Below are 14255 nucleotides of genomic sequence, written 5' to 3' on the forward strand. Positions count from 1 at the left end.
CCTCCCTCCCCATCATCCCTCTGTCCTCCCTCCCCATCATTCCTCTCTTCCTCCCTCTGTCCTCCCTCCCCATCATTCCTCTCTTCAACCCTCTGTCCTCCCTCCCCATCATTCCTCTCTTCCTCCCTCTGTCCTCCCTCCCATCATCCCTCTGTCCTCCCTCCATCATTCCTCTGTCCTCCCTCCCCATCATTCCTCTGTCCTCCCTCCCCATCATCACTCTGTCCTCCCTCCCCATCATCCCTCTATCCTCCCTCTGTCCTCCCTCCCCATCATCCCTCTGTCCTCCCTCCCCATCATTCCTCTCTTCCTCCCTCTGTCCTCCCTCCCCATCATCCCTCTGTCCTCCCTCCCCATCATTCCTCTTTTCCTCCCTCTGACCTCCCTCCCCATCATCCCTCTGTCCTCCCTCGCCATCATTCCTCTGTCCTCCCTCCCCACCATCCCTCTGTCCTCCCTCCCCATCATTCCTCTCTTCCTCCCTCCCCATCATTCCTCTGTCCTCCCTCCCCACCATCCCTCTGTCCTCCCTCCCCATCATTCCTCTCTTCCTCCCTCTATCCTCCCTCCCCATCATCCCTCTATCCTCCCTCCCCAGCATTCCTCTCTTCATCCCTCTGTCCTCCCTCCCCATCATTCTTCTCTTCCTCCCTCTATCTTCCCTCCCCATCATCCCTCTATCCTCCCTCCATCCTCCCTCTATCCTCCCTCCCCATCATTCCTCTCTTCCTCCCTCTATTCTCCCTCCCCATCATCCCTCTGTCCTCCCTCCCCATCATCCCTCTATCCTCCCTCCCCATCATTCCTCTGTCCTCCTTCTATCCTCCCTCCCCATCATTCCTCTGTCCTCCATCCCCATCATCCCTCTATCCTCCCTCCCCATCATTCCTCGCTTCATCCCTCTGTCCTCCCTCCCCATCATTCCTCTCTTCCTCCCTCTATCCTCCCTCCCCATCATCCCTCTATCCTCCCTCCCCATCATCCCTCTGTCCTCCCTCCCCATCATCCCTCTGTCCTCCCTCCCCATCATCCCTCTGTCCTCCCTCCCCATCATCCCTCTGTCCTCCCTCCCCATCATCCCTCTGTCCTCCCTCCCCATCATCCCTCTGTCCTCCCTCCCCATCATCCCTCTGTCCTCCCTCCCCATCAATCCCTCTATCCTCCCTCCCCATCATAATCATTATCAGTTATAGAGGAGAAACATGCACCTTTTATTACTGTAACTAGCTTAGCAACATGTAGCTTCCTTTCCCCACACAGTGATTAGCTGTGTGCTAGCCTAGCATCTTCCCTCCCCATCATCCCTCTATCCTCCCTCCATCATCCCTCTATCCTCCCTCCCCATCATTCCTCTCTTCCTCCCTCTATTCTCCCTCCCCATCATCCCTCTGTCCTCCCTCCCCATCATTCCTCTGTCCTCCCTCTATCCTCCCTCTATCCTCCCTCCCCATCATTCCTCTGTCCTCCCTCCCCATCATTCCTCTCTTCCTCCCTCTATCCTCCCTCCCTATAGTGTGTTGGCATAGGGGTTTGCTTAGCGTAGCATAGTATATTGGTATAGAGATTAGCCTAATGCTAGTCCAGTGTGCTCATAATGCTAATTTTACACATATTTTTTTTTAGCTTCTGCTAGTGTGGCTTGGTGTTAGCCTGTCTTAACCAATTACTAGTATTGAATAATAACTGTAATGTTAGTAGTATTGAATAATAACTGTACTGTTAGTAGTATTGAATAATAACTGTAATGTTACTAAAATTGAATAATAACTGTAATGTTAGGAGTATTGAATAGTAACTGATACAGTAATAACTAATGTTATGAGTATTGAATAGTAACTGTAATGTTAGTAGTATTGAATAATAACTGTAATGTTAGTAGTATTGAGTAATAACTGTAATGTTAGTAGTATTGAATAGTAACTGTAATGTTAGGAGTATTGAATAGTAACTGATACAGTAGTATCAGTCCTTTAGGTTTGTTAGTCAGTATTCCAGAACAAAAAATAACCTTGTCTATTAAAGGGCTTTAAAGTGTTTTTGTTAGACAGTATTTTAATACACAATAAAGATGTGTAAGTATTTTTCTGTCAAGGTAAATGTGGATGTCTTTACTCTCTCCAAACACACACACACACACACACACACACATCACACACACACACTAGAGACATCACACACACACACACTAGAGACATCACACACACACTCACTAGAGACATCACACACACACACTAGAGACATCACACACACACACCAGAGACATCACACACACACACACTAGAGACATCACACACACACACACACACACACACACACACACTACAGACATCACACACACATACTAGAGACATCACACACACACACACACATACTAGAGACATCACACACAGACACACACTCACAAAAAAAACATCACACACACTAGAGACATTACACACACTAGAGTCATCAACCACACACACACTAGACACATCACACACACACACACACACACTAGAGACATCACACACACACACACTAGAGACATCACACACACACACACACACTAGAGACATCACACACACACAAACCAGAGACACACACACCCACACACTGGAGACATCACACACTGGAGACATCACACACACACACACACACACACACACACTAGAGGCATCACACACACACTAGAGACATCACACACACACACTAGAGACATCACACACACACACACTAGGGACATCACACACACACACACACACACACACACACACACTAGGGACATCCCCCCCCCACACACACACACACACACACACTAGAGACATCACACACACTAGAGACATCACACACACACACTAGAGGCATCACACACACACACACTAGGGACATCACACACACACACACACACACTAGAGACATCACACACTACACATCACACACACACACTAGAGACATCACACACACACTAGAGACATCACACACACACACACACACACACTAGAGACATCACACACACACACTAGAGACATCACACACACACACTAGAGACATCACACACACACACACTAGAGACATCACACACACACACACACTAGAGACATCACACACACACACACACACACACACACACACACTAGAGACATCACACACACACCCACACACACACACACACACTAGAGACATCACACACACACACACACTAGAGACATCACACAGACACACACACACACACACACACACTAGAGACATCACACACACACACACACTAGAGACATCACACAGACACACACACTAGAGACATCACACACACTAGAGACATCACACACACACGCTAGAGATATCACACACACACACATACACACACTAGAGACATCACACACAGGATACATGTTGTCGTGGAAAATCGTTACAAAATATAACACTTACAAGAACTTGTGAATTTAATATAGGCTTTTAATACAAACACATCAGAAGCCTAGATGGTCCGCGGAACACACACTTTCCCAGAGCACTGGCTCTGTCTTTATACACACAGCATATGAGTCCATCCCATATGTTAATGAAGTTACTTCCCTCAGGTCATCGGCCACCATTATCTTTCTGTCCAGGCTTCCTGCTTGTTCATGCCCAATAACGTCTGTATCCGCTCTTGATTAGATTACAATGGTGGCAGGACCATTCTCTTGTCCTAAAATTAATATATGTCTATCTTACCCTAAGCACTTATGTCCTTTACCCTAAGCACTTATGTCCTTTACCCTAAGCACTTATGTCCTTTACCCTAAGCACTTGTGTTTGTTCCTCTCTATCTAATCTTTATAATGGTGTCCTGCTCTTTCCACAATAGATAATGTATTTAAGGGTCACCTCCTCCTCTTTGCCCTAAGCCCTTATGCACAGTAAAGCACGTATGGCTTCGGCCATTACACTGTATGTCTGTTTAATCTTTGGTTTCCTGTCCGCTTTCTGTTTGTGGTCTAATGTACACCTTTGCTCTACATTATTATGTTTGTCCCTGTATGTACAGCTTGCTCCCACAATGTGAACACCTGATATAAATAAGGCTTCAGTAGTCGCCTGTTTGCAGTTCATCTGTTGCCAAAGAAAAATATTTAATATTATCACAAAAACTAATTTGATGTAACGTGTCAGAGTATTAAAAGACACCTTCTCAATTTCTCAATTTGCAGTAAGTTTGCTAATCAGTTGCAGCCAGACTTATTTGCCATTCCTTTTGCCCCCACGACCATACAATTTTTCAATTCCTCATGAATCCAAGGGGATTTAACCGTTTTTAGGGTAATTTCCTTAATGGGTGCGTGCTTATCAGTAACCGGAATAAGCACTTACATAACTGCGTCAAGTGTAGCGTCTGGTTGCTCCTCATTACACACCACAGACCAGGAGCGTCTGGTTGCTCCTCATTACACACCACAGACCAGGAGCGTCTGGTTGCTCCTCATTACACACCACAGACCAGCAAATATTCTTTACATCATCAACATATGAATCACTACAAAACTTATTGTATGACCTCTAATACACTACATTAGGCCTTTGGACCTTTGGTTTTCCTGGCTTCTATATCATCCAATGGATGTGGAGACCTTCCATCCTCTCAGGGGAATGTATGAATTATGGTTGGATCAGAGTCACTGTTATAATCATTGGTCAGTACAGAGAATTAAGTAAAACCACAAGTCCAAATCCCTATCTCCATCCATGGCTAATTTAGGAAAGGGACAATTTTAGCTAGATAGTTAACCACCGGAGGAAACAACACAACGAGATGCAAGTTGTTGCCGTATTGTTCTTGATGTGATTGGAGTGAAGCCAAATCCAAATGGGCTTCCCTTGATACTTTGTTTTGGTGCGCCAGGACCATTCACAGTTCAGCTCAATGCTGATTGGCTATTATTATATGCTTTGTTATCAAGGGAGGCAAAATGCTCGCTGGCTTTCCTTGCTGTCAATGGTACAGACGGCAACAATGTCATACTCATTTTGACCACACAGCATCAGATAGATGGCCTACACGTAGACAGAGGAGTGGTTTCGCTCACTTGGATGCTTTTTCCGGTGAGATACATTCAGCAAATTGAAGGACAATTATGAAACACAGACGCACTTCTCAGTAGTTGGTATTCAGACATACGTGATGCAGGTGCATAACGGGTTTTGCAGGTCCCTTGTGCTGAATACATTTAATTAAACCGCTGAAAACCCTTCCACTTCGTTGGCCAACACATTTTCTCATGGAGTTTTCATTCAATAGGGTTTTCAGTATGTTTATCTAAAGCCATCTCTTTAATTCAACATTTCTCAATACTCACTAGAATATGCGGAGAGAAGGGTTCAGAATATGTGGAGAGGGTTCAGAATATGTGGAGAGAAGGGTTCAGAATATGTGGAGAGAAGGGTTCAGAATATGTGGAGAGAAGGGTTCAGAATATGTGGAGAGAAGGGTTCAGATTATGTGGAGAGAAGGGTTCAGAATATGTGGAGAGAAGGGTTCAGAATATGTGGAGAGAAGGGTTCAGATTATGTGGAGAGAAGGGTTCAGAATATGTGGAGAGAAGGGTTCAGAATATGTGGAGAGAAGTGTTCAGAATATGTGGAGAGAAGGGTTCAGAATATGTGGAGAGAAGGGTTCAGATTATTTGGAGACAAGGGTTCAGAATATGTCGAGAGAAGGGTTCAGAATATGTGGAGAGAAGGGTTCAGAATATGTGGAGAGAAGGGTTCAGATTATGTGGAGAGAAGGGTTCAGAATATTCTGAATCAAATCAAATAAATCAAATCAAAGTTTTCTAGTTACATGTGCTGAATACAACAGACCTTTTTGTGAAATGTTTACTTACGAGCCCTTAACCAACAATAAGATAGAAAGTAAGAATAAGAAATAAAAGTAACAAGTAATTAAAAAGAAGCAGTAAAATAACAAGAGCGAGACGATACAAAGGGGGGTACCGGAGTCTATGACTAGGGTGGCTGGAGTCGTTGACAATTTGTAGGGCCTTCCTTTGACACCGCTTGGTGTAGAGGTCCTGGATGGCAGGAAGCTTGGCCCCAATGATGTACTGGGCCGTACGCACTGCCCTCTGTAGTGCCTTGCAGTCGGAGGCCAAACAGTTGCCATACCAGGCAGGATGCAACTCGATGGTGCAGCTGTAGAACCTTTTGAGGATCTGAGGACCCATGACAAATATTTTCAGTCTCCCGAGGGGGAATAGGCTTTGTCGTGCCCTTTTCACAACTCTCTTGGTGTGTTTGGACCATGATAGTTTGTTGGTGATGTGGACACCAAGGAACATGAAGCTCTCAACCTGCTCCACTACAACACCGTCGATGAGAATGGGGATGTGCTCGATCCTCCTTTTCCTGTAGTCCACAATCAACTCCTTTGAGGGAGAGGTTGTTGACCTGGCACCACACGGCCAGTTCTCTGACCTCCTCCCTATAGGCTGTCTCGTCGCTCTCGGTGATCAGGCCCACCACTGTTGTGTCATCGGCAAACTTAATGATGGTGTTGGAGTCGTGCCTGGCCGTGCAATCATGAGTGAACAGGAAGTACAGGAGGGGACTGAGCACGCACCCCTGAGGGGCTCCAGTGTTGAGGATCAGCGTGGCGCATGTGGTGTTACCTACTCTTACCACCTGGGGGCGGCCCGTCAGGAAGCCCAGGATCCAGATGCAGAGGGAGGTGTTTAGTCCCAGGGTCCTTAGCTTAGTGATGAGCTTAGAGTGCACTATGGTGTTGAACGCTGAGCTGTAGTCAATGAATAGCTTTCTCACATAGGTGTTAATTTTGTCCAGGTGGGAAATGGCAGTGTGGAGTGCAGTAGAGATTGCATCATCTGTGGATCTGAATGACAGAAAGCCATGCAAATAAATGCATATTCATCTTCTGTTCAGCATCAATTGGTAGATTTAAAAATACTCTGGTCTTGTATATTATTTAAGGTTAGGAAAGTTTTTTTGAATCCATTAGATATTGGAAGGTGAGAAAAGTGTACAATAAGGTTTGAACAATAGTCCTGTAACTCTACCCTGATCCTCACTAATCATGGAACTATAATAGGGGTTAAACAGTAGTCCTATAAATCTACCCTGATCCTCACTAATCATAGAACTGTAATAGTCCTATAAATCTACCCTGATCCTCACTAATCATAGAACTGTAATAGTCCTATAACTCTACCCTGATCCTCACTAATCATGGAACTGTAATAGTCCTATAACTCTACCCTGATCCTCACTAATCATAGAACTGTAATAGTCCTATAAATCTACCCTGATCCTCACTAATCATAGAACTATAATAGGGGTTAAACAGTAGTCCTATAAATCTACCCTGATCCTCACTAATCATGGAACTGTAATAGTCCTATAACTCTACCCTGATCCTCACTAATCATGGAACTGTAATAGTCCTATAAATCTACCCTGATCCTCACTAATCATAGAACTATAATAGGGGTTAAACAGTAGTCCTATAAATCTATCCTGATCCTCACTAATCATGGAACTGTAATAGTCCTATAAATCTACCCTGATCCTCACTAATCATGGAACTGTAATAGTCCTATAACTCTACCCTGATCCTCACTAATCATAGAACTATAATAGGGGTTAAACAGTAGTCCTATAAATCTACCCTGATCCTCACTAATCATGGAACTGTAATAGTCCTATAAATCTACCCTGATCCTCACTAATCATAGAACTATAATAGGGGTTAAACAGTAGTCCTATAAATCTATCCTGATCCTCACTAATCATGGAACTGTAATAGTCCTATAAATCTACCCTGATCCTCACTAATCATGGAACTGTAATAGTCCTATAACTCTACCCTGATCCTCACTAATCATGGCACTGTAATAGTCCTATAACTCTACCCTGATCCTCACTAATCATGGAACTGTAATAGTCCTATAACTCTATCCTGATCCTCACTAATTATGGCACTGTAATAGTCCTATAAATCTACCCTGATCCTCACTAATCATGGAACTATAATAGTCCTGTAACTCTACCCTGATCCTCACTAATTATGGCACTGTAATAGTCCTATAAATCTACCCTGATCCTCACTAATCATGGAACTATAATAGGGGTTAAACAGTAGTCCTATAAATCTATCCTGATCCTCACTAATCATGGAACTGTAATAGTCCTATAACTCTACCCTGATCCTCACTAATCATGGAACTGTAATAGTCCTATAAATCTACCCTGATCCTCACTAATCATGGAACTGTAATAGGGGTTAAACAGTAGTCCTATAAATCTACCCTGATCCTCACTAATCATGGAACTGTAATAGTCCTATAAATCTACCCTGATCCTCACTAATCATGGCACTGTAATAGTCCTATAACTCTACCCTGATCCTCACTAATTATGGCACTGTAATAGTCCTATAAATCTACCCTGATCCTCACTAATCATGGAACTGTAATAGGGGTTAAACAGTAGTCCTATGAATCTACCCTGATCCTCACTAATCATGGAACTGTAATAGTCCTATAAATCTACCCTGATCCTCACTAATCATGGAACTGTAATAGGGGTTAAACAGTAGTCCTATAAATCTACCCTGATCCTCACTAATCATGGAACTGTAATAGGGGTTAAACAGTAGTCCTATAAATCTACCCTGATCCTCACTAATCATGGAACTGTAATAGTCCTATAAATCTACCCTGATCCTCACTAATCATGGAACTGTAATAGGGGTTAAACAGTAGTCCTATAAATCTACCCTGATCCTCACTAATCATGGAACTGTAATAGGGGTTAAACAGTAGTCCTATAAATCTACCCTGATCCTCACTAATCATGGAACTGTAATAGTCCTATAAATCTACCCTGATCCTCACTAATCATGGAACTGTAATAGGGGTTAAACAGTAGTCCTATAAATCTACCCTGATCCTCACTAATCATGGAACTGTAATAGGGGTTAAACAGTAGTCCTATAAATCTACCCTGATCCTCACTAATCATGGAACTGTAATAGTCCTATAAATCTACCCTGATCCTCACTAATCATGGAACTGTAATAGGGGTTAAAAAGTAGTCCTATAAATCTACCCTGATCCTCACTAATCATGGAACTGTAATAGGGGTTAAACAGTAGTCCTATAAATCTACCCTGATCCTCACTAATCATGGAACTGTAATAGTCCTATAACTCTACCCTGATCCTCACTAATCATGGAACTGTAATAGTGGTTGACCAGTAGTCCTATAAATCTACCCTGATCCTCACTAATCATAGAACTGTAATAGGGGTTAAACAGTAGTCCTATAAATCTACCCTGATCCTCACTAATCATGGCACTGTAATAGTCCTATAACTCTACCCTGATCCTCACTAATCATAGAACTGTAATAGGGGTTAAACAGTAGTCCTATAAATCTACCCTGATCCTCACTAATCATGGCACTGTAATAGTCCTATAACTCTACCCTGATCCTCACTAATCATGGAACTGTAATAGTCCTATAACTCTACCCTGATCCTCACTAATCATGGAACTGTAATAGGGGTTAAACAGTAGTCCTATAAATCTACCCTGATCCTCACTAATCATGGAACTGTAATAGTCCTATAACTCTACCCTGATCCTCACTAATCATGGCACTGTAATAGTCCTATAACTCTACCCTGATCCTCACTAATCATGGCACTGTAATAGTCCTATAACTCTACCCTGATCCTCACTAATCATGGCACTGTAATAGTCCTATAACTCTACCCTGATCCTCACTAATCATGGAACTGTAATAGTCCTATAACTCTACCCTGATCCTCACTAATCATGGAACTGTAATAGTCCTATAACTCTACCCTGATCCTCACTAATCATGGAACTGTAATAGTCCTATAACTCTACCCTGATCCTCACTAATCATGGAACTATAATAGTGGTTAAACAGTAGTCCTATAAATCTACCCTGATCCTCACTAATCATGGAACTGTAATAGGGGTTAAACAGTAGTCCTATAAATCTACCCTGATCCTCACTAATCATGGAACTGTAATAGTCCTGTAACTCTACCCTGATCCTCACTAATCATGGAACTGTAATAGTCCTGTAACTCTACCCTGATCCTCACTAATCATGGAACTGTAATAGGGGTTAAACAGTAGTCCTATAAATCTACCCTGATCCTCACTAATCATGGAACTGTAATAGTCCTATAACTCTACCCTGATCCTCACTAATCATGGAACTATAATAGGGGTTAAACAGTAGTCCTATAAATCTACCCTGATCCTCACTAATCATGGAACTGTAATAGTCCTATAACTCTACCCTGATCCTCACTAATCATAGAACTGTAATAGGGGTTAAACAGTAGTCCTATAAATCTACCCTGATCCTCACTAATCATGGAACTGTAATAGTCCTATAAATCTACCCTGATCCTCACTAATCATAGAACTATAATAGGGGTTAAACAGTAGTCCTATAAATCTACCCTGATCCTCACTAATCATAGAACTGTAATAGGGGTTAAACAGTAGTCATATAAATCTACCCTGATCCTCACTAATCATGGAACTGTAATAGTCCTATAACTCTACCCTGATCCTCACTAATCATGGAACTGTAATAGGGGTTAAACAGTAGTCCTGATCCTCACTAATCATGGAACTGTAATAGTCCTATAAATCTACCCTGATCCTCACTAATCATGGAACTGTAATAGTCCTATAACTCTACCCTGATCCTCACTAATCATGGAACTGTAATAGTCCTATAACTCTACCCTGATCCTCACTAATCATGGAACTGTAATAGTCCTGTAACTCTACCCTGATCCTCACTAATCATGGAACTGTAATAGGGGTTAAACAGTAGTCCTATAAATCTACCCTGATCCTCACTAATCATGGAACTGTAATAGTCCTATAACTCTACCCTGATCCTCACTAATCATGGAACTATAATAGGGGTTAAACAGTAGTCCTATAAATCTACCCTGATCCTCACTAATCATGGAACTGTAATAGTCCTATAACTCTACCCTGATCCTCACTAATCATAGAACTGTAATAGGGGTTAAACAGTAGTCCTATAAATCTACCCTGATCCTCACTAATCATGGAACTGTAATAGTCCTATAAATCTACCCTGATCCTCACTAATCATAGAACTATAATAGGGGTTAAACAGTAGTCCTATAAATCTACCCTGATCCTCACTAATCATAGAACTGTAATAGGGGTTAAACAGTAGTCATATAAATCTACCCTGATCCTCACTAATCATGGAACTGTAATAGTCCTATAACTCTACCCTGATCCTCACTAATCATGGAACTGTAATAGGGGTTAAACAGTAGTCCTGATCCTCACTAATCATGGAACTGTAATAGTCCTATAAATCTACCCTGATCCTCACTAATCATGGAACTGTAATAGTCCTATAACTCTACCCTGATCCTCACTAATCATGGAACTGTAATAGTCCTATAACTCTACCCTGATCCTCACTAATCATGGAACTGTAATAGTCCTATAACTCTACCCTGATCCTCACTAATCATGGAACTGTAATAGGGGTTAAACAGTAGTCCTATAAATCTACCCTGATCCTCACTAATCATGGAACTGTAATAGGGGTTAAACAGTAGTCCTATAAATCTACCCTGACCATCACTAATCATGGAACTGTAATAGTCCTATAAATCTACCCTGATCCTCACTAATCATGGAACTGTAATAGGGGTTAAACAGTAGTCCTATAAATCTACCCTGATCCTCACTAATCATGGAACTGTAATAGGGGTTAAACAGTAGTCCTATAACTCTACCCTGATCCTCACTAATCATGGAACTGTAATAGTCCTATAAATCTACCCTGATCCTCACTAATCATGGAACTGTAATAGGGGTTAAACAGTAGTCATATAAATCTACCCTGATCCTCACTAATCATGGAACTGTAATAGGGGTTAAACAGTAGTCCTATAAATCTACCCTGATCCTCACTAATCATGGAACTGTAATAGTCCTATAACTCTACCCTGATCCTCACTAATCATGGAACTGTAATAGTCCTATAACTCTACCCTGATCCTCACTAATCATGGAACTGTAATAGTCCTATAACTTTACTCTGATCCTCACTAATCATGGAACTGTAATAGTGGTTGACCAGTAGTCCTATAAATCTACCCTGATCCTCACTAATCATGGCACTATAATAGTCCTATAACTCTACCCTGATCCTCACTAATCATAGAACTGTAATAGTCCTATAAATCTACCCTGATCCTCACTAATCATGGAACTGTAATAGGGGTTAAACAGTAGTCCTATAACTTTACCCTGATCCTCACTAATCATGGAACTGTAATAGGGGTTAAACAGTAGTCCTGTAACTCTACCCTGATCCTCACTAATCATGGAACTGTAATAGGGGTTAAACAGTAGTCCTGATCCTCACTAATCATGGAACTGTAATAGGGGTTAAACAGTAGTCCTATAAATCTACCCTGATCCTCACTAATCATGGCACTGTAATAGTCCTATAACTCTACCCTGATCCTCACTAATCATGGCACTGTAATAGGGGTTAAACAGTAGTCCTATAAACCTACCCTGATCCTCACTAATCATGGCACTGTAATAGGGGTTAAACAGTAGTCCTATAACTCTACCCTGATCCTCACTAATCATGGCACTGTAATAGTCCTATAACTCTACCCTGATCCTCACTAATCATGGAACTATAATAGGGGTTAAACAGTAGTCCTATAAATCTACCCTGATCCTCACTAATCATGGCACTGTAATAGTCCTATAACTCTACCCTGATCCTCACTAATCATGGCACTGTAATAGTCCTATAACTCTACCCTGATCCTCACTAATCATGGAACTGTAATAGTCCTATAACTCTACCCTGATCCTCACTAATCATGGAACTGTAATAGTCCTATAAATCTACCCTGATCCTCACTAATCATGGAACTGTAATAGGGGTTAAACAGTAGTCCTATAAATCTACCCTGATCCTCACTAATCATGGCACTATAATAGGGGTTAAACAGTAGTCCTATAAATCTACCCTGATCCTCACTAATCATAGAACTATAATAGGGGTTAAACAGTAGTCCTATAAATCTATCCTGATCCTCACTAATCATGGAACTGTAATAGTCCTATAACTCTACCCTGATCCTCACTAATCATAGAACTATAATAGGGGTTAAACAGTAGTCCTATAAATCTATCCTGATCCTCACTAATCATGGAACTGTAATAGTCCTATAACTCTACCCTGATCCTCACTAATCATAGAACTATAATAGGGGTTAAACAGTAGTCCTATAAATCTATCCTGATCCTCACTAATCATGGAACTGTAATAGGGGTTAAACAGTAGTCCTGATCCTCACTAATCATAGAACTATAATAGTGGTTGAACAGTTGTCCTATAACTCTGTCCTAATAATTCTTACTAATCATGGAACTGTTTGACAACGGTCCAGTTGTCATGAACACCATGCTCCAGGTGAAAATATGTTCTTAGATTTATACCTGAATTTAGTCGTATGATCAATAGCGTCAGAAAAGATACTGAGCATAAATAACCTTTGCTGACGCAGGTTCTAAGAAGCCCATTTGTAACTTAAGCTCCTGTGATCTATAAATCTCAAATTAACTTCAAATTGACGGCACCTGAACGTGCCTTACAATCAGCGATTTCCCCCTTATAGAATGCTAGAACAGATGAGGGTTCAGTCAGGAATAGCCATGGACCAAAAGAGAAAAGCTAACTTTGTGGAAGACGAGATCACAGCGATGGTAGAGGAGATTGAAGACAGGTGGACTAAATAGTGGGTTGACAAACACAGCCAAACAGGTATCTTGGGAGTGTGTCACCACTGCAGTGAACGAGGTGGAGCAGCAAGACAGAACTGAGTCTGATGGGAAAAATAAATGGTCTGAGCTAAACTGTAGAGGAAAGAAATGGTCTGACCTTAAACTGTAGGGGAAAGAAATGGTCTGACCTTAAACTGTAGGGGAAAGAAATGGTCTGACCTTAAACTGTAGGGGAGATAAATGGTCTATAAGGGGAAATAAATGGTCTGACCTTAAACTGTAGGGGAAAGAAATGGTCTGACCTTAAACTGTAGGGGAAAGAAATGGTCTGACCTTAAACTGTAGGGGAGATAAATGGTCTATAAGGGGAAATAAATGGTCTGACCTTAAACTGTAGGGGAAAGAAATGGTCTGACCTTAAACTGT

The sequence above is a fragment of the Oncorhynchus mykiss genome, chromosome 9 (genome assembly GCF_013265735.2).
Source record: "Oncorhynchus mykiss isolate Arlee chromosome 9, USDA_OmykA_1.1, whole genome shotgun sequence".
In the NCBI taxonomy this organism is placed as follows: Eukaryota; Metazoa; Chordata; class Actinopteri; order Salmoniformes; family Salmonidae; genus Oncorhynchus; species Oncorhynchus mykiss.